This window comes from Lycorma delicatula, chromosome 10 (assembly GCF_047948215.1).
Source record: "Lycorma delicatula isolate Av1 chromosome 10, ASM4794821v1, whole genome shotgun sequence".
NCBI classification, from domain to species: domain Eukaryota; kingdom Metazoa; phylum Arthropoda; class Insecta; order Hemiptera; family Fulgoridae; genus Lycorma; species Lycorma delicatula.
Genome location: NC_134464.1, coordinates 1587629 through 1614375, shown reverse-complemented (window position 1 = coordinate 1614375; position 26747 = coordinate 1587629). Strand labels below are relative to the sequence as shown.

Here is a 26747-nt window from a genome sequence, read left to right as displayed (position 1 = left end):
TTTTGATCGGGATTTAAAGAGGTTCCATTAGCTACAGCGTTTCGTGGACGCACGAAAATCACAAATCGCCCCCGAAAACGATCTAATAATATCGATCATCTCGTACGTAGCTTACTAGAGAATGCGAGGAGTGAAGAGGATTCCGGTTTCCTTCGTCAGATCTGAATATACTATTTATTATATCGCCACGACAGACCTACCGAAACGCAAGTGTTATTCGACTTTCACGCTATTCACCGCAGGGATCGACTGTATAATAGACAGCATTACTTTCATAGAATGTAGAAATATCCACGATCCACGAGTGACGTCTGAAAACCATTCGGTTAATTATATGCGGTATCGGACGGAACCTTTTATACGATTTACTATGAGGGAAAACGAACGGCCTTTTGTAAGTACTGTATAATCGAACCGCGTTAATCGAAACTTCGATTTCTATATAAATAAAAATGTAAATGTTCGTTTTTTAAAAAATTTAAAAGTTCTTAACCGATTGCTTTGAAATTTTGACGCAACGTTGCATTCGAATACGCGCGTATTTTTATATACCTACTATTTATATACCTAAGATGGTCCCACCTGCACAGATAAAAACATGTTTTTTTTTTTAAAAACAGTGCTATCTGTTGGACGTAAAAGCAACATACGCTATATTAAATATTTTACGATTTCATTTCAACGTTTCCGATATGTGTGTCCGCTATAGACTAAAAAACTACTGGACCGATTTACGCGCGGACAAAAAGGGAGAAAGGGAAAAATCGGAAAAGGAAAAGAGGGAAAATCGAAAAAAGTAAAAGCGAAGAAGGGAAAAATCGAAAAAAGAAAAGGGGAAAGAGGAAGGTGGAAAAAGGAATAAGGGAAGGCGAAATGGGGGAAGAAAATGGAAAGGGAGAGGAAAGGGGGAAACGTGACAAGGGAATATGGTAAAAATGAAATTGGGGGAAAGGAAAACGAAAGAGAAAAGGGAGAAAGCGTAAAAGGGAAAGATTAAATTTTCAGAAGTTCCGTAATGTTCATTTTGTTAATGTTTAACCGGCTCGGTTGTGTTCATTTCATCTATATATACAGATACTGAAATCTAGCAGTAGCGAAGCATTGCCGGGTCTGCCAGTATCAAATAAAAATATTTAGCGTTAGAACAATATGACCTTAAATGCTGTCGCCAATAAATTACAATAAAATTTCTTTGAAGCGTTAATATATTTTTAAAAGCGCATACCTGTTTTGTTTGTTAACCGGTCATCTTTTCGTGCTGCGGTTACGTTATTTTATTTACTACTGAACTTGATTTATTTTCATTCGCCGACGAGGGCGTTTGTATATTAGCGTGTTTTGTTTATTTATTAATAAATCGCTACGTAAACGGAAGTTAGAAACGATGTTGGTGTTAGGTAATGACCGTCGAGTGTTGAACGTGCGGGCGGCGGGGAAGACGAAACGGTCAGCGGTGGTCGGTGTCACCTTCTCTTTCTATGAGAGTGACCTTCCTTTATTTGTCCGCCTGACCGATCGCCTACACTTGTTTTGATATAATGTAGTGATATAATAATTTGTAGGCCTAAGTCCTTGTGGTATTTTTTTATAGCATTTTGCCACTTTAGTGGTAAAATGCTGTAAAGCATTTAGTTTACATTTTACAATTTATCGATGAATCGGTATGAAGCATCCTTCACATTTATAAAGATTACATGCAAATTAATAATCAGATTGTTATTTTTATTGTTACTAAGCCATCATTATCTTTCGTAAATATTTATTAATCTATTAATTTTTGGTTACGATCAATAAGAGTGCCGTATAATAAAAACTGACCATCGTGGCGGTGTAATAGCGTCTATATCTTTCATGCGGAAGGCTCTGTGTTGGAATTTTTCACATCGAAAAATTAATAACTTATTTAAAAACGAAAGAACTAATGAGGCACCCGTCTAGCGCGAAGCTTTTCCATATTCAAAACATTTTGTAAATGTAACGGACCGGTATTATCGAGATGTTTGCGATGTCAGCAAGCCCGCGTTTCTTCATGCCGAAAATTTTCCGAACGACCCTACCGTACTTTCATTTCTTATTTAAATTACGACTTAAAAAGGTCGAAAGAATGGTTTTAACAAAATAAGAAAATTTAAAGGTGGCGTTGTTCATTTTTACTTCTTTGTACGAGGTAAAGGAAGTATTGTGATGGTGAAAAATTTCGGTTTTCAGATTTCAACGGAAATATCCATTTTGACTGGTTGCGGTGCGACATCTGTACGTACGTATGCATCTCGCGTAACTCAAAAACGATTAGCCGCAGGATGTTAAAATTTTTGATTTAGGACCGTTGTAAAAATCCAGTTGTGCACTTCCCCTTTTGATTGCAATCGACTCGACCAAAAAAGCCCAAATTCCAAAAAAATTGGATTTTGGAATTTTTTAGTAATAATAAGTCCTCACTGAGGGCTTTTCAACGATATATCGTAAGCGGTACTTATTTTCAACGGTTCCAGAGTTATAGCTAAATAAAATTTTAATTAATGAAATATTTGGATCTTACAAGAGGAAGGCACATCGTTTCGAGTACGATTTCATTTTCGACTTTTTTAAATTTTAAATATTTATTTAAATGTTGTTTTTATATTTATATATGTATCTGACTGTAAAAAAAATATTTTCAATAAATAATAATTCAATAAAACAGTAAAAAAATGAAAAAATCAGAAGTTGTTAGTGAAATAAAATTTTATGTACTTTTAAAAATGTTCATATGTAATTTAATAGGCATACAAGGAAGTCATGTGGTGTCCACATCAGATTTGGTAAAACATCTGATTATTTAATATTAATTGAAATCATAATTTAGAGTCGTATTATTTTTATTTATGCATTTGTTTCCAGTCGACGTGGTAATAAATATCGCTATAAAATTTAGTAACCTTGTCCTGTTTAGTTTTTGTTTTCATTTCGTTGATGGTGACGTCATTTGATTTAAAAAAAACATAGTATTAGATTGATATAAGATTACATTTTATTTAAAGAGTAATCAAGGGACTTTTACTCTAACCTAATATTTCAGATAAGATTGTTGAATTAACAACGGTATAAATATTTGATGTAAATAATGACTAATATTTCAGCAATTTTTTAACTGTCCACTTTTAATAATTTAATTGGAGGATCGTATCTCACTTTAAAATGAAATAAGTTTAAATGAAGCGCAGCAAAAAATGTGTATATATAATTTAATAGGTGTACAAGGAAGTTATGTGGTGTCCACATCAGATTTTTGTAATCTGAAAAAAAGAACTAAAATTTTTTTTAGGTATTAGAATAAGTTTGTTTTTAAAGTCGGTGTAATTTTTTTAAAAAGGTTCATTTTTATTCACTTCTGTTAGTTTATTCTAAAATTAGGATAGCCCTGTAAATAAAAAACAGTTTCTGCACAAATTGAAATTTGACCTTCAGAAATCCATCGATGAGAAAACTCTTTCTGGATAAAAGAAAAGAAATATAGAGAGACCGGTTACGAACACGAGATGAATTCTGATTTTTTTTATCCGACGTTTTCAGAATAATTTCCTTACATTTTCATTGGAAAATACTTCGAGTGACTTCGGTTTTCGTCAATTTTCATTTTTAAGGTTATAATAGGTAATTTCAGTCGTCTGTGATAATGTATGAAGGTTTCTGAATTTAGCCTGAAAAGGATTTGAACCCAGAATCTTCCGGATGAGAGATAGAGATGCTAACGCTTTGCTACAGAGACCGTCAGTGATAATATCAAAATGTACATTCGTTCAAAATGAACGCTCGGACTTCCAAAAACCGCTACCGATAAAATCGTCATGAAAAAACCCGCAATCGTCGTATTAATAATCGCCGAGTGAAGTTACTAGAGTTTGCCGGCCGACGTAGCAGAAATTTCGTACAACGTGTTCAGTACATTTTGCTTGTTTTGGGTTCGAAAGAACTTTTGTCTCGGTAGATGCCGCGTTTGTTTACGATCGATCAAAACGCATTTAATTGAGCACTTGTTAGGGGTGTTTAGATTTCTTTAAACGCTCATTCCGCGTAGTTTCTTCGACATTTTATCACGGTGAATGAAACTACCCGTTTTCAATCGGTCCAAAAGTAAGCGTAATACTCTTCGGTGATGATTCCCCCTTTTTCCAGCTCACGGCTCCCAAAAAAACCGTACCGCGGCTTTTCCTGCAGGTGGAACCGTTTTCGCTATTTTTAGCGCACTTTCATCCACCGTTTGGCCTCTGGAATGTAACTATTGTATTCAAGCTATACGTCTAAATTTTGGCAAAAGAAAGTGTTGTTTCACCATTATAGTACGCCTTTACACACGTGTCCAGTTGTCGGTGCAAATACTCCACGACCTACGCCTCGAGTGCTTCCACATGCGCCGTATTCTCAGCGTTTAGTTCCCGGCGATTATTTCGTCTTTAAGTCTAAACCGGGAAGATATGGCTTGCCGGATGAACATTCTCTTATAACTACAAGGTCAAGACGGGACGACTGCTTATTTTGCAGAGTTGGATAAATCCCATTATACTGATGGCATTAAATATTTTAAAGTCTATAGATCTAAAGGTGTTGAATCGCAAAGTGACTGTTGAACAAAAATTTCTGAAAAGTGTTGTTTTTTTTTTGCCAAACCTTAGGAACAGTCGTTGTATTATCCGGGAAAACTTTCAGTAGTACCACCGCAGGAACCTTCTTTGGTGATCCAAAAAAAGAAAAATGAAATCGTTCTCCTCTTTTTGAATTCGGTTTGAATAGTATTATAACTTCAAATTTTTTTTCTGTACGTGACGAGTATAGAATATATAAATGAATGTATATAACATTTATTTAGAAGCGTGTTAACTTCCTACTGTTACTTTCAATCGTATATCGTTGTTATTAAATAATATGTAATGTATTTATCGTGATGATGAAATATTTTATCTTGCGATGCAATATCTAAGTAGTGATAATTTGAATTAATTTTTTTTTTTTTTTTTTTAGTAAATCAAGAAGTAGGTCTTGTGTTTGTACTATAATTTATAACGGTTATATAAAGTAAGATTTTGCAAAGTAATTACGACACCAAACGAAATTTGGCAAGAGATCAAAGCTTTTTTTTTGCAGAAAGGAGATTAATTCATTACGAGCACAGATTTAAATTATCCTACACTAACAAGGAATGAACTTTTCCTTTTTTTTTCTAAGCGGTATTATGTAATACGTTTATCAGCCCGTTGAACAGAAGAAATGTCAGAAAAGCAAATAATAAATTAAAAAAATAAAAATAAATTTTTATTTACATTTTGTTATAGAAGAATGTTGAAAACGAGGGGTTTGATATCGGGAAGTTAATATGAATTTGTAAAAAGAAATTTCTGGCGGATATTTACTGGAACTAAGAATCTGGTTGTTCGCAAATACTAGATCATGGATACCGGTGTTCTTTGGCGGTCGGGTTTTTCAATTAACCACACATCACAGAAACGGTCGACCTGAGAGTGTACAAGACTACATTTTAGTTACACTCATACATATCCTTATTCATCCTCTGAAGTAATACCTTACGGTGTTCCCGGAAGCTAAATAGACAAAGAGAGAGGTCAACTTATAGCCTGACGTGTAGATTTTGAATTTTACCTTGCGGATGAATTCCGATGTTTCTATACTCTAATAATTTTAATTCCTCCAAAAGCCGTCGTTTAAAGTGAATTCGTGTGTTTTTACGAGTTTGAGTCGAAATGTCAGAATCCACCTCGATCGTGTTTTGCGGTACTTCAGTTTATCACGGATAATCGTATGAACGCGCGGTGATGTTCTCGCTAGAAATTTCAGCAGTTTGCCAGATTTTTTTGTGTTGTTCTTGAGAATAAGATCATTAAAGCGAGTTTGTAAATTTTAAGTCGAAGCGCGACTTAACTCTTTATGTAAAGTAAAATTATACATACAAATAAATAAATTTGGCAATTTAGTCATTTTTATTTTTTTAAAACCGTCGATTATAATGACGGTTGTTGTCCGTAGAACCGGGAGTAAATGATACAAGTATATGCAAAATGAGCAAGGAATTTTTTGTTCAGTAGACTACGGCCACGGTAAGATATATCAAACGGTCGAGTACTTGGTTAAACATCAAACGATATCTGAATATAATTTACAGTGGAGATCGTGAAGCTAAACTAAAGCGCTGGACGATCTCGATCGGTGATCGATATATATATATATATATATATATATATGTAGTATATTGATTATAAATTTGTTCTTTATTGTTACCGCTAATTAATTGTCGATGTAGTAGTCCTATTTATTAAAAAACTTCTAAAATCGTTCATTAAATAAATAAATATATCAAAATATCCTACCCGACCGTCTTGTCGCAATGAGTTTACGCGATAACATTTTTGAACTAGAAGCATTTTAATCCTCTCTGTACAGAGTTCTATATTTGTTAGTTTCCCTTATAATTTATTTATGTACGTCTAAGACCTTTTTTTTTCTTCAAGATCTGAATTTTATTATTTAATATTAATCGAGGCGTGTTCTGCTGTTTAAATGTGCGCACTACATTAACCAATCCAAGTTATAGCAGTGGAAATTGAAAAATTATTCCTTGTTTCCTTGCATCTATGAAACGTATGTAAAAAAAAAAACTGATGTGAACACCACATGATTTCCTTGTTGTACGCTTATTAAATTACATATAGACATTTTTTTTTTAAAATGAAAAGTACATAAAATTTTATTTCGCTTATAAATTCTGATTTTTTTCTATATATATATATTTTTTTTATTATTGGGTTGTTATTTATTGTAAAAGTTTTTTACAGTCGGAGGTTAATAATAATTAATAAATCAATATATTTAAATTAAAAAAAAATGAATAAAGTCGGATTCTCGCCGATGTGCCTTCCCCTTGTAAGATCCAGATATTTCATTAATTAAAATTTTATTTGGCTATATCTCTTGAATCGATGAAAGTAAGCACCGCTTACTGTCATCGTTGAAAAGCTTTCGATGAGGGCTTATTACTGCGGTTAAGAAAAAGTCCGAAATCCAAATCTTTTGGTGTTTGGGCTCTTTTGGACGTTTCTGGTAGAGTCGATTGCGATCAAAAGGGGAGGTGCACAGCTAAATGTTACAACAGTCCTAAATCCAAATTTTCAACGTTCAACGGCTAATCGTTTTTGAGTTATGCGAGATACGTACGTACGTACAGACGTCGACACCGAACATAGTCAAAGTGGATATTTCAATTGAAATCTGAAAACCGAAATTTTTCGCGATTACAATATTTCTTTTAATTTGTACAAACAAGTAAAAACGGTTTGACTATTTACAAAATAATGTTGTATTTTGGTATTACTAACAAACATAAACGATCGTGATGTCAAGATGGTTGTTGTTGATCATCATGATCAACAAGCCGCTTTAGTTCTTTGCTTTATTTAAGTGAATAAAACGAAACCGAAATAAGTAGTTTATTTTTAATAAAACAAGACTTCACTTTTATTTGTGATATGTATATGTGTGTCATATTTTCTTAAAACATGAATTTCATATTTTTATTCTGAAGAAAAAAAAAGATTATACGTACATTTTATGACGGAAAGGTAGATGATGTAATAATGTTGTAGGACTTTTTTTTTTTTAGCGCACAGTACAATGTCATCATCGTGATTTGTTTGAAATAATTTAGTAAAACATATTTAGTAAAAAAGCGAATTTATCGTTATATTTTAAAATAGTTTTGGCAACTATTTTATAGATAGTGGGCCAAATAAGCGAGCCAAAATATATTTCTATAAAAAGTATCGTAGCGAATTTGTACAGGTTAACAATTTTGTTTTAGCATCGTCTGTTCATGCAAACTTTGCATGTCGATGTATCATCGTCGTAACATAAATTTTATTTATATATATGCCATGGACATTGCGATTAATTTTAACAAAACAGGTACTGTGTGACCTTCAGAAATTTAAATCTTTGGAATTTTATGCTTAATCTAAAACTTATAGCAGACTGTAGAAAATTTAAAATTATTGCAGTTCGTGTAACAGTTGCCATTAGTTAATGATTATTGTGGTAAATTAGGATTATAGTATTTTGTATTGTTATAATATTTTTTTAAGCGAGGGAAAAGCATTATATACATCGTTAGTTGTAAATTATCATATTTGTTTATGTAATTACACGTAATAAACAAACGTGTTTGGTTCCTTGTTTTGTACGAATGAAATGCAGTTAAGGTGATTTTATCGTACTATCCAAATAGCAGGCATTTAATATTCGCTTCCTTATCCGGGAGGAAAATCTTGTTAAACGTTTTCTTGTAATCCGTATCACACGTCTGTCTAAATCGCTTTCAGATGCTACACCTTTCGGGAAACAGTTGAGATTGTTTGTTTAGAAATCTTGTGAATGTTTCAAGCCTGCAAATTAAAAAAAAAATTGTAGAACTGTATTTTTAAAAGCAGGGGAAACTTATTTGTTACTCTGTTAATACGATAAGGTCGGTAAACTCTTCTCATACGTAGAGATAAACAATGTCAATCGTTTAAAACGGTTAAAGAGTTACTAACATCACCGGCTAATTTTTATTTTATTTTCAGATTTACATTAATTTCTAGGTAACATATATTTACCCTGCTGAATTGAAGTCGTGTGTAGAACTCGTTTCTTTACAGGTTGTTTTACATTATATCTGCCCGATCTTTGTGATGAATATAACACGTGTAAAGCACCTGAGATACAAGAGATGCGAATAAATATTCATTCTCTTAGAGTAATGGTGTTAAATATACAATGGTCTTTGTGATGAACATAATGAAGCTGTCACCTGTAGGTTTAAACAACACTTGTATTCGGTGTGTTCTTTCTTTTCCTGTTTAGCCTTTGGTAACTACCGTTCAGATAATACTTCAGAGGATGATATGTGTGACTGTAAATGAAGTGTAGTCTTGTACATCTCAGTTCGACCGTTCCTGAGACGTGTGGTTAATTGAAACCCGACCGCCAAAGAACACCGGTATCCACGATCCAGTATTCAAATCCGAGTAAAAATAACTGGCTTTACTAGGACTTGAACGCTGGAACTCTCGACTTCCAAATCAGCTGATTTGGGAAGACGCGTTCACCACTAGACCAACCCGGTGGGTCAATATTCGGTGTGTTCAGTATGCTGATACGTAACCGTTCATTTCCCCCCCTAGTAAGCCCGGCACGGGATTTGTTTTTGGTGTATTGTTGTGTCATTCTCAGAAGAGATTTATTATGATTTTGTCAGGTGACCTACAGTTTCGAACTTTAGGTATATATAACTTTGAGCGCGCGCGCATCACCCCCCACACACACAATGCTGTCATTGAAGTTTAAATTTTAATCCTAAGTTAAATACGCTTCATGAACGATTATTAAATTAGGTTTAGATAGTCATTAGTTTTGTATGTCGAGACGTATTTTCAAGTTAAAATTCAAGACAACTTGAAAGTCATGTAATGGGCTATTATTTTTTTTTCATAAACTTTAGAACTTTTATTAAATCATTCTTTCAAGGAATGCCGTTATTATTGTTATTATTTAATTTTGCTGCATTAGTTTTAAGTCATGTTAATAAACTCATTTGGCATCATTCCAGTGTTATGAATTAAGTAAGTAACGTGTCTTGTCAACTGTTTTATTTAATTTTGCCTCGCTTTACTTGGCAGAATATCAAACATTCGATAAGAATCTCTCATTACTGTTAAATCAACAAGGACTTGTTTACTACTATAATTTTACATAAATTTGAAGATAAATTATTGTCCGATTATCATCATGAATTATTAATAATTATTATCAATTATTATCTGCTTGAATGAAGGAAGTGATTACAAATTGACGAATCGGTTCGGACTTGAATGTTGTTTATTGCAGTAGGCTGTAAGTATTTTTAAATTAATTTCCTTCTTTTTTTACTGATTTTCATACCGAAAAATAATTTTAGGATCCAAGCCGGGTTGATATTTTTATTAGCATATTGTTTTTGCGGTATTATGAAGTCGTATTGCTTTTATTCGATTAGCTTCTAGGGTCTCGAAATTAAATCATCAGGGGTGGCAAGATCTGGTCCATCAATACTATCTTTTATTAATAACTTACACTTAATTTTTGTTGTTAATCGGTATCGACCTTTGTTGTAATTAACAGTAGAATGCTGACAGCGTCTTGTTATCGATCGATGTTACGTGGTGTGTATAGTGGTTTTTTAATATATATTTGTTCTAGCCGAAACAACCTTCAGCCGACTTCGACTTTCATCCAAAAGCTTCGAATTTAAATCCTGGTATAGCGAGATATTTTTTACACGCTACAGATTTCTGTATTCCTTATTTTCTATTTGTTATTAGAATGAGAGTTTGGTTATAAAAATTCTGCGAAATTCCACTTGACCTCGGTAATTCTAGAAAAAAGAATTAAAACAAAAAAATTGGTGAAATTATTTTCTCGCATAGGTAAATTCTGAATACTTCAACCTAGGAATCCCCATTTTAAACTCTTTAAGGAATGTGGATCGGAATAATTTTTGCTAATTTTTCAAAAAGATTCTTGTAAGAATAACTGGAAATTTTCAGCTTTATATAAATTTAGGAAACTGAGAATTCGTTCTGAAGCGAGTCTGGATTGATTGAAGAAGGATTCTTCAATTATATATGTATATCGGTCTATGTCAAATTAGGATTTCTAGCGCGTTTTGAATATAAAACGGGAACATGATCCATTTATTCTGTTTCATTCGTTTAAAGTGAAAAGCCAATGTATATTTTCGTAGGATTTTGTTATTAGTATCTATGTCATACGTTCATTTTCTGTTCGCCTGTTAAAATTACATATGAGAATCTTGCTTCTGTGGTTTCATTATTGTAGGTACGGTTAAAAGGGAAACTGATTTATTTCGGTTGAATTATTTTAAAAGCCAAATTTTTGCTTCGAGGTTTGACAGAAGAATATACAAAAACCGCCTTTAATCAGATTTACACTTTTTGACGAAGGTTTTTCAGAGGAAAACAGAGATCTGTTTTCATGGTATTTTTCAGTTATCATCTGGCTGAACTTCAAGTCTTTATTGTAATGTATCTAAAGATGTGTGAATGCTACTGTATATACAAGTAATACTGTTTAATTCTCTACTGTTGGTTTTGGAACTTGTATTTAAAACAAATGTTTCTCTGGTGTAAAAATTAAAAAAAATGAAGTAAATGTTGCTGAAAAATTTCTCTGTTTTATTTTAATTGGATCAAGGTACAACGGCTTCAAAACGTTTTCTTGCCTCTTTTAGATATGAGCTAGGATAAAATTAAACATCCTTTTCACCATTACCTTACTACATACGAGGAGTAACCCTCTGTTCTCAATCCTTTTTAATTTAAGTATTTAGGGATGTAAAAATTATTTTACGTTTCTTTTTCTCATTTACCTTTACAGGAAAACGCATGTCCGATTTCAACTTCCTGGCTGTCTGGGAAACAGGAGAATTAATGATTGATGAATCAATGAGGGCTTTCTGAGAAGAGATGGTACACCGTTTCACTCCCTTAGGTGGGTGTGAAAACATTCCCATTTTTAGTGCAGCTTCCTATTTATGGGAGAATTCCTACCAGGTTTCAAATTTTGACGTTTTTTTAGATCAAGTGAATTTTAGTGTAAAAAAAGATTGCAGTGGTGTCTGATTGAACGGTTTGTGGTTGAATTTACATCACATGCCGCTCAATAAAGCAAGGTTAATTTTTTTTCTTCAGGAACTGTTAATCTGTTCTCGGTTGGTTTTTTAATTTCTGGATCAAAAGCTATAATGCTGATACCATACCGGTAAAAAACCCCTATCTGCTACATTTTGGTTCCTGTACGGCAAGATTTTTCTATCTCACCGTATCCACATTTTTCATTTTCTTTGATCGTATATTCCATATTTTGAATTTTGTGGACGTGGATCTGACCAAATAGCTGCTAGATCCGAATTGGGATCTGCAGAGCCATACCGGGGTAGTCTGTTGCGGTTATCAGCAAACCGACTCTTATCGGTTGCATAGTATCCATTGGACGCTTAAGCCTAATGCTTATTGGTTTTGTGAGAGTCGATGAACGGGATCTTTGAAATTGTAACTTACAGGAATGAAAACAATTTTATCTTCTGTCTGAAGTTTTTCTGATTTACAAATAAACATTTTTAAATGAACTTTAAATTAATATTGTAAAATTGCACTACCGTCATTACGTTGGTTATCATGTAGGAGCTCAGCTGTCAAAAATATAGTGAAAAAGTTTTTAGAAACTTAGAAATACAGTGTTAATGGGGTACAAAAATGTCTGTCTTAATACGAGGGTAAGTCAATTATTATCCGCAATGTAGTTATAAATTTTATCGCAGTACAAATAGGAAATTTACATGTATATCGTTTTTCAACAGTCCCCTTGCATTTCAACGCACTTGGTCCGTCGTTGCACAAGCTTCTTGATGCTTCCTCATCAAAGAAGGTTTTCGGTTAAGCTGCGAGCCAGGAATGCACCGCTTCTTTCACCGTTTCGTCCGAGGTAAATCTACGGCCCCTTAATGCCTCTTTGATTGGACCAAACAAGCGGTAGTCAGAAGGGGCAAGATCGACTATACGGAGGACGAGTCGGTACTTTAAAGTCGAGTTTCTGGAGCGTTTCAACAATGCGGGCAGCAGTACAGTATGTAGACGGGAATTGTGCAACAACACAACATCTTTCGACAGCAGTCCTCGGCGTTTGCTTCGAATCGCAGGCTTCAGCTTGGCAGTAAGCATCTCTGTGTAACGCGCACCGTTTATTGTCGTGCCCGTTTCCTCATAATGTTCCAGTACTGGGCCTTGCGAGTCCCAAAAACCCGTAAGCATCGGTTTTCCTGCGGACGGTTGGGACGTTTTTTTTTCAGGGCGAATTTAGATGTTTCATCCCATACTGTGTCGTTTACTCTCCGGCTCGTAACGATGGATCCGTGTTTCGTCACCGGTGATGATGCTGTCTAAGAAGATGTCCCGTTCGTTACCGTAGCGATCCAAATGTTTTTGGCCGATGTCCAAGCGCGTTTGTGTATGCGACTGTGTGTGAGTTGTTATGGGACCCGTCTTGCACAGACTTTATGAAACCCAAGTCTGTTGTAGATGATTTCGTAGGTAGAACCGTGACTGATTTGCAGACGATGTGCCGCTTCATCGATAGTTACTGGTCTGTCTACGAAAACCATGTCACGTGCACGCTCAATGTTTTCCTCATTTGTGGCGGTAAACGGTCGTGCGACTCCTTCGTCGTGCGTAACACTTGTGCGACCGTTTTCGAATTTTTCAATCCGTTCCTAGACACTCTGTTGCGGCGACACACTGTTCCCGTACTGTACGGGACATCTTCGATGAATTTCGGCCCCTGATACAGCTTCCGACCGCAAAAAACGGATCGCTGATCGTGCTATTCTTTGGTGTAAACAGAAAGCGGAGCAGCCGTGGTTAACGGCAGGGCAGCGATAATGAAACTATCCTAGCCGCATCAAACCTGCACAGACATAACAACAATTAAACCGCTTAATATAATACTAAATAATAATAACGCTTAATAATAAAACTAATATAATAGCTAATCGACTTACCCTCGTATGTCTGTTGGGTTACTTTATTAATACATTACTATAACTATTTGTCATATTTTAAAGTTAAACAGACGTGATTTTAATTTTGTGTTTAGATATCCCTGTTTTTGTTCATTATAAGCTTCAATTTTATTGTAATTTTACTAATACTATAGGCCAACGGCTTGTTCAGATTTGTTTATTTGTGGAGGTGTAGAATAAGTTGCCATCCAGTAGAAATTTACGTCATCAGAAATAAGAAGACACTCTTGCAGGGTGTTTTTGTTAATAAATAATTTACTGTTACGTGAATGAGAAAGAAGTTTGGAAGCGTAAGAAAAGTTATACGAACAGGCCTATTGTTCCTTCGGAGTGACGGTTTGTTTTTTAAAAGCAAGATTAAATGAGCTGCTCTCATTTTTTGTTCTGATCTGTGAACGTTTTTAAAAGTCTATTAGCTTAACGCACAGTATGCTTGCCGCCGTAAATTAAAATTTAATCGTCAAAATATTTTGTTACACGATATCGCATCATCGTTTCAGGAAGTGAATTTTACGATTTAAGTTACGAACTAATTAAAACGTCGCTGAAGCGGATTATAATATAAATGAATTCGGTGAATTAATGTTGTTACGATTTTATATCGTGATGATGATGAAAATTAATGGAAATTCAAAAGGGAGATGTACGTAGAGAGAGCTGCCATTGTTTATCGGATCAAAAGCTGATGTTACCAGATGAATAGTGTTTGTCAGTATTGTCACGTTACGTTGTAAATTCGATTAGTATCAGATTTATATTTTAATATGTGCATATAGCGCTATTTGTTGTTGATTAATTTAATATGCAAGTTGTATTCCAGTTCTATTTGTTGAGAGTGTTGTCCGACTAACTATTATTATTTATTTACAGTATATTTTCAATTTGTTGCAAGTAGATCGGTGATTAAATCGCTTCGCATTCTTGTTTTATAAATGACCTTGACATTGTGATAGTGTTAATTATATATAGTCTATTCATTGTCAGGGTTTTCGGTTACCGTGCTGTGTTATGAATAATATAATGAATGACATTATATTCAATGTTATTTTATTATTATTTTTAAAAATAATTCTATTGTCTTTGTATAAAATTAAGCTCCTTAACTTAAATGAAATACGGTAATATCATAATTAAATGGTATATAAGAAACCAAGAAGTTTTGAGTTTGATTCTTTATCTTTTTCCGTGGTCCTCAGGCTTAAACTTCGTGCACATCGGTGTCATCGCACGCAATATTTGATGATATGATAGTCGACATTAGTTATACGCTTTGGTTCAGAGATCGGGTTGAACGATTCAACATCGGTTCAACAATTTAATTGTTTAATGTTGTCCGATACAATATTTACAGGCAGTACAATTCTACATATAAATGAGGGTTTCTGTGGTGAAATGTATATGGTGATTTTAGTTGTATATTTGTGTAAGTAGCGCGGCATGTTTGAGTCGGTCGACGTAAAATTGTTCGATCAGTAAAGCGCTTCTTTTTCTATCTTTTTTTGCTGTTAAGTGTCGGGTTCCCTCGGCCATTTATTATATTATTTCTCTGCTCTGACCTGTTCTTCTAACATTTCTCAACTTCTTATACCTTCTCCTGATCGGTCTAGTGATATAATCTTTTCGCTCTATTCTACTCTTTTTTTTCCATCCGGTCTTACCTGAAGGACCCTTTACGGATTTTATCTGTTTAACCGTTCGGTCGGGACGTATGGCGTGTTCATTCCCGACTAGGTACCCTATTCTCCAATCTTGTTTTATTTTTTTGCCGATTTTTTATTTCTAACTATCCTTCCTTGTTTATTCAACAACCTTTTATTTCTGCTGCTGTTAATCGTGTATTTTGGTAATTCAGTCGCCGTTTTTTAATTAAATATAACTACGAAGTTGTATAGACCCGTTAAAAACTCTCATCTCAACCGTTATATCTCACGTAAGCCCGGTCTTATTATTTTAGTGTTTTATTATTTGCATAGTCTCGGTTCGGTTGACTTAAAACTTTCATCCTGCTGTACATTACTGCCTGTTGCAAGATTTTTGTTTACAAACATCGCTACATCATTTACTTAATACTTTTGCTTCTATCTAGAATAAAAATATCTCGCTCTCTTTATGTCTTCTCTCATGGTGATCTTGAATCGCTCTTTTGGTCGGGTTGTTTTTTTTGTTTCTAGTTATTCTTGTCGGACACCGATGGTGTTTACTGGTCTAAGTTTGACATGTACCAGGTCTCCGCAAAAGTTGTGGGACCGATTTGATTTAGTAAGTCTGATAAAAATGTGAAATGTAAACGCTATTTAATTTTGTGCGCTTTTATGTCGCTGATAATCCTATTGTGATTGCGGGTTGATATCCCGATTTATTTTTTCTTCCATTTTCCTTGTTTTTAAATCCATCTTTCTTGATTAAGTACCGATAATTGTGCTACCTGGCACCCTGTATACATCTGTAGAATAGATTCTATACAAAAATAGATCAGTGGCTGACATGCCTTACCAGTAAACTGGGATTTCATAAAATGTTGATGAGTTGAGCTCAATTTAAGGTTTTTTTTTTGTACCTACAGTTGTTGATGTTTATACGTAACTTTAATCGCACAGGATTAAAAATTAATATGTTACGTGAATTGTATCCTGTTAAATCGCAGTTACGAATAATTCTGCTTTTAATTTTTTTCTGATAAAGCTTAACGACAAAAAATATTTTTATATTAAAACTACTTATGTAAATAATTATAAATGATACGGGATAAAATATTTTAAATTAATTTGTTTTATTTTGTGTGTTTCAGGATCAAATGAAGGAACTTATCGTGGATTAAAGAGTAACCACTAGAGGAGTTAGTGAAGATTATCGAGCGCCAGACGGTTTTGTCGTGAGCCAGGCGCGTAGTGACTCCATGCTGACACTACGCCTGGTCTCAACTCATTTTTTGAAGCAGCCATAGTGTGCTCAAAATGTGTCGCGATCGGGACATGAATATAGATCCTTGAACTTTATTTTTGTAATTTTTTTTTGCCGTTCTGCAAGTGTAGTGTCTGAACTGTAAAATACCACCATTAAAACCAACACCTCTACCGTCGAAGAATAAACAAAAAAAAAAAAAAAAAATTTATATATATTTTAAAGTCTTTTAATAACTTTCATCCTGTGGACCGTAGCGAAAGACTGTATTGTGAGTAGTTTTAATTATTATAATAAATAAGTTACGACTATATTTTATTTTGTGTAATTTGTAGCTGTGAAAGTTGTACTAAAGTGGTGTTTTCTTTCTACCGTTTGCTTGTTTCTTAAATACAAACATAAAAGCATTATTTCTACGGAATGAAGGCACTGTATATATGGGCTATTTATATTAATTTCTTTCTGCGCACTATCCTAACCGTCTCAATTTCTGTTAAATGCAATTTCTATTATGTAAAATATTGAAGTAAAAGAGAGCCACCGGTTAAGCCACTTTCTTAAAGAATAATGATGTTTGATTATACACCCGGTTTGCCAGTCTTATTGGCGAACTGAGTGAAGGAATCGTGAGCGAAAATCTCTTGTATTTCGGTAGACTTGTCATGCTGATGTGTAAAATTACCGGGTATCCGAAAAAGAACTTTGCAGTTTTAAATGAAATTTATCTTATTACATTTACAATTACAAAATTTTGCTTTATTACATGAAAGTACCAAGTCTAAAGTTTTTTTTTTTTACTTTTTAATGCAAGTTATACGATCATTATCTACAGCCCTGCATACATCAAACCGATAATGCTCCTCGTTCCACACTCTGGCAAACATGTCTGCAGGATTGCTTTCACGGCTGCTGTTTTTCTTTGGTGAAGGCGGTCAAGCGGCTGAATATTTTCACCGCATACGATGTCTTTTATGCAACTTCAAAAGCAGAAGTCAATCGGTGTCAAACCAGGGCTTTGCGGTGGTCGATTGATAGCGGCTTCTCTGTCTACCAGCTTTCTTGGAAGCTGTTGTCGAGTGTAGTCTGCACAACTTCTGCATGTTGCAAAAGAGGTCCATTACGTGTAAAGTTTCCGACTAACTAACCGACTCTCACGTGTCGGATTACACCGGATTCGTAATAGTCTGCCCGTGGGGAAAAAGTTAGCAAAACTTTGATTATGCACGCCGAACTTTATTCCACCTATCAATCATGAGACCTTGCCGATGGTGAGGGGGCTTGAGAGCTCAGTAGTACAGGGTAGCTGGACCGAAGGTGCAACCGTATCGGTAAGGTATCTGTTCAGAGCCAGACTAAGGAATGATTCCTGAAAGAGGGCAGCAGCTCTTTTAGCTGTTAAGGGTGTGGGTCAGGAGAATTTAAACGGCCATATCAACATCACAATCTTCTGAGTAATTCGCAGCTGAAAGCGATGGAAAACTACGGCTGTTTTTTTGCAAGAAAATGTAGCTCTCTGCATTTTCATGTAACAAAGATGGAGGCGCCATCCTCGGTAAAATATTCCGCAGCTAAGCTAGTCACTCGTTCGGATCTCGGGGTAGGGATTGCTAAGGAAGGAGTCGCCAGAAAATTAAAAAAAATAACATTCCACGAGTGTGAGCGTGGAATGTTAGAAGTCTATATGCGTGGAATGCAAATTTAGTAGGACTATCGAGGTTCGGTGATAAGAGGAAAATGACTTTTGGTCAGGTGATTTTAGAATAATTAACTCAGCGTCAAATAAAGGGCAGGCATGAGTAGGTTTCGTACAAGAAGATAGGGAAGAGCGTAGAGTATTTCAAAAAGCTTAGCGATAGAATCATTGTAATCAGGATAAAATCAAAACCTAAGCCGACAACGATCGTTAACGTCTATATGCCTGCAAGTGCCCATGATGATGTGGTAGAGTGTGTATACGAAGAAATTGACCAAGCAAAACACATAAAAGGAGATGAAAATCTAATAATAGTTGGAGATTGGAATGCAAGCACTGGGAAAGTCAAGGAAAGAATTATTGTGGGTGAATACGGGCTGGGCAAAGGGAATAAAAGAGGGGACCGACTTATTGAGTTTTGCACGAAGTATAATTTATTAATTGCCAATACCCAGTTTAAAAATCATAATAGAAGAATATACACTTGGAAAAAGCCAGGCGATACTGCAAGGTATCAGATAGATTATATCACGGTGAAACAAAGATTTAGAAATCAATTCGACTGCAAAGCTTATCCAGGAGCAGATATCGATAGCGACTGTAATTTAGTGATAATATTAGATTGGGTTTAAAAACCTGAAGAAAGGGGTCAGATGTATCGGTGGAATTTAGAGAAGCTTGAGGAAGAGGAGGTAAAGAAGATTTTTGAGGAGATCGCAAGAGGTCTGAGTAAAAACTATGAGAAGAAGAACGGGAGAATGTTAAAAAGGAAATTCTTAAATCAACTGAAGCGAACTTAGGCGGAACAAAGAGAACCGGTAGGAAACCTGGGATATCGGGGGATATATTGCAGCTGATGGATGATTCTAGAAAGTATAAGAATGCTAGTGATGAAGAAGGTAAAAAAGAACTATCGACAACAATCAAGAAATATTATAAACAGGAAGTGCAAATTAGTGAAAGAAGAGTGGATTAAAGAAAAGTCTTCAGAAGTGGAAAGTGATCATCGATAAAATAAACGGAGCGTACACTAAAGCTAAGGAGAATTTTGTGGAACATAAATTAAACTCTAAATTAAACTCTAATAATGCGGTTAATAAAGATGATACATCGATTTATAATAAGAAAAAAAAAGGTCAGTAGGTAGGTGGAATGCATTGAAGAGTTATAACGGAGGAAATGAATTAGAAACAGGTGTTACAGAGGACGAAGAGGAAGTCAAAGAGAATGAAAAGGGAGTTACAATATTGAGATCTGAATTTAATAGAGCGCTGAAAGATTTGAATGGCAGAAAGGCTCCCGGGATAGGCGGGATAACTTAAGAATTACTGCGCTGTACAGGTGAGGAAGCGATAGGTAGATTATACAAACTGGTGTGTAATGTTTCTGAAAAAGGGGAAGTTCCGTCAGACTTCAAAAAGATTGTTATTGTCATGATACCAAAGAAAACAGGAACAGATAAATGTGAAGAATACAGAACGATTAGCTTACTTAACTGGAATTCTGTCCAGAAGAATTTAGAGTGGAAAAAGTGTTAGGAGAAGACCGATTTGGTTTCAGGAAAAGTATAGGATCAAAGGAAGCAATTTTAGCGCTCAGATTAGTATTAGAAAGAAGATTAAAGAAAAAACCAACATACGTGGCATTTATAGACTTAGAAAAGGCATTTAATAACGTAGACTGGAATAAAATGTTCAGCATTTAAAAAAAATTGGGTTCAAGTATAGAGATAGAAGAACAATCGCTAATATTTACAGGAACCAAACTGCAACAGTAATGTAGTTATTGAATAATTTCTATAACGTATATAACACTGTAACTTGTAAAACTAAGTGCGATAGAAAAAATTCTATTAACATTTTTGAACTCGAGGGCAGAAATACGTACAGAAACCAATTCTACTAGCTCTGGAGGAAAACTTTGTATATCGGTTATTTATTGTATATCTGTAATTACATTGCGGTTTACGAGTGAAAAGTTATACTCCACATTTAATTATTTAATTTTAACTTATTAAGTAATAACCCGGAGGTCCCGGGTTCTAATGCCGGTCAGGCATGGCATTTTCACAAACTACAAAATTTCTGTTTTCTGAAGCGATACGTAACAGTGGGTAATAAGTAAACTATGTAGTAATTAAACATCGTCGTTGTCAATATAATCCTGTTAACGGTTGATTGGTTTGCGAGTATTCCCGTCGTCAGCATATGAAGGTAAATCGTTAATAGTAGAGGTTCCAGGTTGGCTCTCGTGTGCCACTCCCGAGCCGCTAATAAACTGTGACTAGATAACTTCATTTTTAAAGGAGACATACAAGATACGTCCCTTAAAATAACCGTTAAAGAATGTTAACCGTAAAAGATTTAAAACCCTGACTGATTTTAATGTCAAGCAAGAAATTATCCACCGTGTCAAATGCCTTTTTAAAATCGACTGAGAGAGAATCTGTACAAGAATTGCTAACCTATTCACGAATATCACGATGGAACAATGATTCGTAATTATTTTAGTTGTATAATAGTCGCACCGAAACAGATGCGGCTAGTGCTTTTTTCTTGAATGGGAGTGCATTATGATTTGTTTGTCCTCCTAAACGTTATGATTGTTTATATATTAATATAAATATTAATTAACCGACTGAGAGTAATCGTGGTGGATTATAAAATGGCAGCCGGTCGCACAGTGGAAACAGATTGTAAAACTTAATTAAAGCTCGACTATTAGTTAATACAGTTTTCAAATATTTGAATCTTCTAGTTCATTTTGTCCATATTTTCATTAATCCTGTAAAATGCCATTAAAACTATACATACCGGTTATAATTTTCTTTAGATATTCATAGAATGACCTCGAATAGCCGGAAGAATCTTATCCGTGGAAATTAACCGGAACCGCTTGAGAGATCGTCGTTATTGAGAATTCGCAGACGTGATTGGCGACGGGCGATTTATTCCGTATCGCTTTAAGCGATATCTTCAGTTGATATACCGATAGTAGCGTCGGTGCGGATGAGGTATATCTTAATCGAAGTAGAAATAAGTTTTTGTTAAATTCAATGAAATCTATCTCATTACTATGATTTTTACGATTAATTCCTCTATAAACTCGGAAGGTTGCGCGTGGGAATATGAAATGGAAATTTTGTAGCGTATGAAAAACGCCTCGCCTGACCGGGATTCGAATCCGGGACTTCCGGATGAAAGGCCGAGACGCTACAGCGCCGCCGTGATTAAATACGGAAGAATATAATATCCGATACATCTCCTTAGATCGATAAACGTATCGGAGGCTAATAAAATTCCGTTAACGGTTAAGATTTTAAAGAAATTCTGTAAATTTTTTATATCGATATAAAATAAATCGTTCCAGACGGTCGACAGTTTCTGTTTACCTCTCCGGTTTTTTTATCAGTGCCCGTTTCTTAATAATGGTATTAACGCTTTAAAAACGGTATTTATTTATCGTGGCGGTAGCGAAAGAGATCGATTTGAGTAAAAGAATAATTACTTAGTAAATTATTTTTCTGTTACTTAAGTTTGATGTAATAAGTAACGCGTTTTTTTCGTAGGGTTATAATTTCACAATCGATAATGTTTAGCTGGATTTTCATTTTCTCTCCATATAGGTTTAAAAAACTGCTTGATTTATTAATAAAGGCTATATTTTGTTGCTGAACATGTGTTCAAATAAAAATCGAGCGTTATGTTATAAAATTAATAAATTTCCTTGAATTTCTAGAACGTTCCGTATGTAATGAACGTTGAAATATTTATTCATTTTAAAATCGTTTAAACAATATAGGATATTTGTGACGATGTAAATATACTGATATTAAATAATACCATTTTAATAAATATACATATTTATAATATACGTATTTATTATCGTTTTTAATGAATAACAAATGAACCGTTTGATTTATTATGCACATTAAATTACTGTGTATGACAGATAACATACTGACGTGTACATTTTCTTTCTTAAGACTGTATTGTTATCGCGTGTTTTTTATGTTAATTTTATATCCTCTGATCTTAAAGCGATATATCGGTTATAGTACATATGTATTATCATCCGTACGAGTTCTTTCTGTTTAACGTACAACGTATTTATTCCACGATGTAGTTATATTTAATAAAGTTGCTATTAGTTATGTTGTTATTTTTTAACGTTCAACGCTAAAACGTTTTTTTTTTTTTTTAATTCGGCGTGTAATGTTAAAATGTAAACGTTTATATTTTTATTTTTTATGGAAGTCGTGCGTGTTAATCGGTATTGTTTTTACTCGTTTTATGCACGACACTTCCACTTATACATCGTGTCGTGCTATTTTTAAGAAGTAATTACTCCCGTTTAAAAAAATATTTTTCTTCGTGCGTAAAGTTCAATCGCATTCCACTAGTTGCGTTTTCTTTCGAGCCGACCGACCCGACCGGATATAACGCCGTAAATCGAATTTCTCTCCCTGGTGCGGTTCGAGCGAGTGAACGGTTAATTTCTTCCGGGTGTAACAGTGTAAAATATTTGTCTTTACAACCGATCAGGAACAGGCTCGTTTACCCTCTGGTGTGGATCGTCACGTTTTTATCTTCCTGGTAATTTCATTGTAGTAATTTTTAATAATATTGTAACTGGTCAAAATTTGGGCGTTCAGGTTTTTATCTACTCTTGAAATTTCGAGATCTCGTGAGTAAAAAAAAACAAACTATAATTGTTTACGTATGGAAAAAGTCTTTTTAAAAAAACGTTAACATTGCGGCTAGTATTTGATGATTTTTTTGAACATCGGATAAAGGAGTAGGTCGGCCCTTTGTGATCCCTGTCGGTTGTCGGAATTCAGGTACGATTCTGTAGAAAGTTCACCCGATCGTTTTAAAATACTCTCTGATTGTAGTATAAAAATCATTTGTAAAGCTTTTCACACACTCCGTCCAAGCAAAAAAAAAAAAATATGTTTCTAAATAATAAGTCTAAGCTTTTTTACACAAAAAAAGACGTATAAAGAACGGTGCCGTAGTTAGAGAAATTACTGCTTGGGTTTTATCTTACTTGTTGGGTCTGCGGAAGGGAGATCATTTTTAAATATTTTAATTTAATTTTTACGGTCCATCGTAGGAAATTGTACCTGCTATTCCGAAAAACTCAAGATAATAATTATAATTATACTAAGTTACTATTGTATTTTCCTCTAATTATTTGCGGTTTTAATATCCACCAAAGATCACCGTTAGATTTCCCTTAGCGACGCTCTTCCCTGTCTGCGGAATCGTTTGGCGTGTACATCGTACATCCTCGTTTGAACAAATAATATGCATCCAAATATTTTTTTCAATTAACGACATAAAAATTGTTATTTTATTCCGTACCGATTTTGTTTATTTATCACCTTTATACATAGGCGAGGTCGGAATGCTTAGTGATTCAGTGCAGCTGGATCGTCTTTGGGTTCGTCAAGATCCCAAAGAAAACAGGAGCAGATAAACGTGAAGAATAAGAACAATTAGCTACAATTACATTCAGAAGAATTGAGAGAAGAGCGGAAAAATTGTTAGGAGAAGACCGATTTGGTTTCAGGAAAAGTATAGGGGACAAGGAATGCAATTTTAGCGCTCAGATTAATAGTAAAAGGATCGGATCGGGTTTACTAGTATTTCTCCGCTACCCAATTCGGTCGCCGTAAGCGACCTAGTTCCTAATAGCTTCTGGAGGTAACCTAATTGCGAGAACGGTTCAACCACAGTCTATTACGCTAGTTGCTTTTGTGTCCAGCCGTTCACATGTCATATATTTTTTAAATGCTTTGGGACGCGCCCGTTTCGAAGCCGCAACCCAAATACCTCGGGTTCCCGATCTCTTCGCAACTTCCACATGGCTACCCGAACTTTCACCACTAAATCGATTGGGAGAGCCTTTCCCAAAACGGTAGTAACCTCGTATGAGGTTGTTTTAAAAACACCGGTGCGTGTAATGGAGCTCTTCGCTGGGCACTCTTTAAATGTAGAATGAGCGCTCTATTTCTTTCCAACCCGTGCGCCCATACGAGTGCCGCGTAAATCGTCATACTTTCGAAGATTCCTCGATACACCGTGTACAATTGGCGGTTCGACAGCCCGTAGTCCTTCCGTGCAATTTTCCTAAACGTGTGCATCTTAGAAACGGCGTCCACCGCTGCTTATTTCATTCGGTTGCTAAACAGCAATCTTTCATCAAACAGTATACCTAGGTACTTGTGAAGTGAACTACTAATCGGCTGATTACACTGCTTTTATACTTAATGTCGGGTGTACGACTGCATGATAATTTGTCTCCGCCCTTCAGAAGCATATACTTCATCTTTGGCACAGAAATTTTAAAATTTTTATTGTCATCCAGCCCTCTGTAGCCGACAAGGCTGCTTGCTTTCTTTCTTCTAGCTGCGGTCGTGAATTACCACGAACTAATAGAAGACAGTCATCGACGAAAGCCTGAACTTTGACCCCTTCTGGGAATGTCAATTCCAGAAATCCATCAAAAACCAGGTTCCGTTCCGAAAACGGAACCCTGCGGGCTTCCCATTGTCAAGGAAGCTTGCGTCTGTAACTAGGCGCGCATCCTTAAACAGAGTCGTGCGGTTAGACAAGTAGTCACGCACAACGGCCTAGGCACATTGCGGCGGGCCCATTGCGGCGTTTCGACTCGTAGAGTACAGAGCTCTAACACAAGGAAGGAAATGGAAGGAGAATAATAGCAGAAGGAAGACTAAAGAAAAACAAGCAAACAAACATACGTGGCATTTATAGACTTAGAAAAGGCATTTGATAACATAGACTGGAATAAAATGTTCACCGTTTAAAAAAAAAAATAGGGTACAAGTACAGAGATATTTAAACAATCGCTAACATTTAAAAGGAACCAAACTGCTACAGTAATAATTGAAGAGCATAAGGAAGAAGCAGTAATAAAAAAATCCTTTTCGTCACGCCGGAAGGCGGAGGTAAATTTCACCGTGCTAAGTAGGGGATACAAAGATTTCCTCCTTACAATTAAGAAAAACTTCTTATTTTCTCAATACGACAATGGTTGCATGTGAAAAAAGATTTTACATGTTTAACATACGACAAGCCCATTTTCTTACAACTCCAGCAAAATTTTGGTCATAACAAAAATTGTTTCAGACAAAGGTTTTAGGTAATGTTTACAGGACTTGCCTACTAAGGGAGGTATGATGTTTATTGTCTTCGAAACTTAATTTTTTCCACCTCCTGGGCCGGTGGTTGGTGATATCAAAAAACTTTACTTACGTACGTTTTAGGCCCTTATCCAAAGAATAGTAGGAAGTTTAAACGAATTCGATATTTTACTTAATACGAAAGTTATAGCGATATTTTGTTTTTCGAAAAAGTTCCCCCGTTTCCAATCCCATGGTCCGTTTTTGCCCATTAACGAAATTGACAGGGAATTTGGGTCGTTATATTTTATGTATCAATTTGAAAGTGATTGGCGCAAAATTACGGCAGTTACCGTGTCCGCAAGAAAGTGAAATATGTATATACAGGTGTCCCATATAAAACGCAACCCATCAATCACTCATCCGTGAAATTTCAAAAGTCAAACTTACTCCCTTACTCGTTACTGAAACGGATTCGTCCAACATCTGAACATCGCGGCGACGCAGTAGAACACTACCGATAGTATCAATGCAATCATTACGTTCAGTGTATCGCTAGAGACAAGATGGTGTTTTCGCTAGATGAACGTGTTTTCATTGTCGAGTCGTACTTCAGTATGAAATCAGCGGTTGCAGTGCAAGATTTGTTTCAACAGTAGTACCCAGATAAACCGGCTCCTAACAAAACATCAGTATTAAGGTTAGTCGCAAAATTTAGAGAGACCGGTTCTGTTAATAACAAGGAACACAAAAGATGCACGTCAGTGTTGAATACAGATACAGTCGCTGAAATCAAAGACCGATTATTCGCCTCGCCAAATAAATCGATCAGACGCTTGTCTGTTGAAATTAATTTGTCTAAATCGACTGTTCATCGGGCGACCAAACGATTACAATTAACACCTTATCGCATTCAAACGGTTCATCGACTTCTTGAGCCCGACAAAGAAAAACGGCTACAATATTGTCAACGGTTCCGTCGATTTCTGCGTGAGGAAATTAACGTTATGGATTCGTTATTTTTCACAGATGTAGCACGGTTTCACTTGGATGGCTACGTAAACAGCCAAAACAGTAGAAATTGGAGCGCTGAAAATCCCCACGTTTATCACGAAAAACAATTACACCCGCAGAAGTCGGGCGTGTGATGCACGATATCGCGGAAGAAAATAATCGGTCCTATTTTTTTCGAGTACACCATTAATGCAGAACGATATCAGGATATTTTATTTCAGTTCATCGCACTCTTGGAAGAGGAAGACAGACACTGCCGGCTACAACATGACGGTGCGACATCGCACTACGCAGTTTCAACTTCAGATCTCCAGATTTGACTGAGGCGGATTTTT

General features: G+C 35.3%; 1 protein-coding gene across 5 annotated transcripts in view; it reads left to right on the top strand.

Annotated features, from left to right (window-relative positions):
- The window catches only part of LOC142331351 (protein FAM13A), a 270033-nt gene that overhangs the window by 112691 nt on the left and 130595 nt on the right, over positions 1–26747 (top strand). For 4 of the 5 annotated variants that reach the window (XM_075377189.1, XM_075377194.1, XM_075377198.1 and 1 more), the window contains exon 2: positions 16446–16829. The gene's annotated coding sequence lies outside the window, so the exon portion shown is untranslated. Of the gene's footprint in view, positions 1–7931; positions 7951–16445; positions 16830–26747 lie in introns of those variants that run through there. The other variant, XM_075377192.1, reaches the window with a different exon arrangement.